The 2591-nt window shown below is 37.1% G+C and overlaps 1 pseudogene; it reads left to right on the top strand.

The window, feature by feature from the left end:
* Positions 1-1863: 1863 nt before the first annotated feature.
* LOC125156562 (40S ribosomal protein S24-like) lies at positions 1864-2251 on the top strand (annotated as a pseudogene).
* Positions 2252-2591: the final 340 nt, after the last annotated feature.

Here is a 2591-nt window from a genome sequence, read left to right as displayed (position 1 = left end):
GGGCGCCTGGGTGGCGCAGTCGGTTAAGCGTCCGACTTCAGCCAGGTCACGATCTCGCGGTCCGTGAGTTCGAGCCCCGCGTCAGGCTCTGGGCTGATGGCTCGGAGCCTGGAGCCTGTTTCCGATTCTGTGTCTCCCTCTCTCTCTGCCCCTCCCCCGTTCATGCTCTGTCTCTCTCTGTCCCAAAAATAAATAAACGTTGAAAAAAAAAAAATTAAAAAAAAAAAACTAAAAAAAAAAAAACTACAGAGGAAAGAGCAAACTGACATGCTAAGAAGACCATGGGGGGGCGCCTGGGTGGCGCAGTCGGTTAAGCGTCCGACTTCAGCCAGGTCACAATCTCGCGGTCCATGAGTTCGAGCCCCATGTCAGGCTCTGGGCTGATGGCTCAGAGCCTGGAGCCTGTTTCTGATTCTGTGTCTCCCTCTCTCTCTGCCCCTCCCCCGTTCATGCTCTGTCTCTCTCTGTCCCAAAAAAAAGAAATAAACGTTGAAAAAAAATTAAAAAATAAAAAAAGAAGAAGACCATGGGTACTGTAAACTGTGGAATCTGATTGACTGAGACCATGGAATGACTTTATGTCTTCACTTAAGGGAAATGGGAGTGACATTCCTCAAACTCTGAAGTACTGCTCCACAACTTAAAAATAAATTACTAAATCAACCAACATTCTCAACTCACTTCTAGCTACAGTGATTGCAATGATGTTTGTCATCTACCTGTGACTTTGACTTTTAAAAACTACTCCTTTGAGAGAAATTAAAGCCTTAAATCTGAAACATATGAATTTTATAATCAGGGTTCAAAATTTACAACATACCTTCAGTAGTGGAATATACAGGCAAACAATTACTATAGAAACTGACTAAGGACTTGTGAAGTTTCTTGAACTCTGTAGGAAGTAAGTTGTAGAAAAACACTTACAAATGAAAGATGAAACCATAGGATGAATAAAATGACAATTAGCTTATCTTAAAAGATTTAAATAAAACAAGATCAAGAAAATGAGCCCATAAAAAAGCAGGAACAAAAGCCCAAATAATTAATATACATTGACCAATTTAGAATGAATAAAATACTAACATGTTTGTTTTTTCTTTTATTTTTCTACAAGTTAAATAAAAACTTATTCTTTTTGTACAAGTTAAATAAAAACATTCCAGCTAGATAACATGCAGTGCAATATTTATGTCACGTGTAGAATCTAGTGATTCAACATTATATACAACACCCAGTGCTCATCACAATTGTCCTCCTTATTACCCATCACCCATTTAACCCATCCTCCCATCCCCACCCCTCTTGTAACCCTTAGTTTGTTCTCTATAGTTAAAAGTATGTTTCTTGGTTTGCCTCTCTCCCCACCATCCCCATGTTCATGTGTTTTGTTTCTTAAATTCCACAGATGAGTGAAATCATATGGTATCAGTCGTTCTCTGTCTGATTTAGCTTAGCATAATACACTCTAGCTCCATCCACATCGTTGCAAATGGCAAGATTTCATCTTTTTATGGCTGAGTAATATTACATTATATTATGTATATGTATATATATAGCACTTCTTCTTTATCCATTCATTATTTAATGGATATCTGGGCTCTTTCCGTAATTTGGCTGTTATCAGTAAACTAGCATGTTTAAAAAAGATTTAAGAAGGACCTCAGAGAAATCATGCCATGTCAAGAGAAAAGCGATAATGAAGAAAAGAAGAGAAATTATAAAACAAATAAAATATGGTTATCAAAATTAAAAATGTAGTGATTTTTCATGTTAAATGGGGCAAGATCATACCCTCCATGATAAAGATATTTTAAAAATACATTGATCTTGTCCTCTCTTGCTGCTATAAGTGTGACCACCAGTATGAATGACACAGTAGCTATCCAGGAAGTTCATGGCCATCCTAATACATCAGCAGAAGCAGATGGTTATTGATGTTCTTCATCCCAGAAAGTCAACAGTACCTAAGACAGAAATTCAGGAAAAAATTAGCCAAAATGTACAAGACTACATCAGATGTCATCTTTGTATTTGGATTCAGAACCATTTTGGTGATGGCAAGACAACTGGCTTTGACATGTTTTATGATTCCTTTGATTATGCAAAGAAAAATGAACCCAAACATAGACTTGCAAGACAGGGTCTGTTTGAGAAGAAAAAGAAGTCAAGAAAACAGCAAAAGGGATCCATGAACAGAACGAAGAAAGTCAGGGGAACTGCAAAAACCAATGTTGGTGCTGGCAAAAAGTGAGCTGGAAATTGGACAACAGAAAGAGTAAAGAATCTGCAGTGACTATCTGTGGTGATGGTGTATATTTGTCATGAGATGATTAATAAACTAAGAACTTAAAAAAATACATTGATCTCCAAAAAATGCATTGATGGACATAAAACAAAGGGACACAGAAGTTGCCTGAAAGAGTTCCTGACCAAAGTTGGGACAGTTTGAACACCAAAATGAAGTAGGTATAATACCTCAAGGCATAACATGAATATCCATGTGTTGATACTAATAAACATACATAATTGAATAAACAAATTGATGGGACAGAAGAAACAAATCTCTGATACAGAAGAATTCCAAATAATTT

This window comes from Prionailurus viverrinus, chromosome F2 (genome assembly GCF_022837055.1).
Source record: "Prionailurus viverrinus isolate Anna chromosome F2, UM_Priviv_1.0, whole genome shotgun sequence".
In the NCBI taxonomy this organism is placed as follows: Eukaryota; Metazoa; Chordata; class Mammalia; order Carnivora; family Felidae; genus Prionailurus; species Prionailurus viverrinus.
This window is presented reverse-complemented; position numbering and strand designations above follow the sequence as displayed.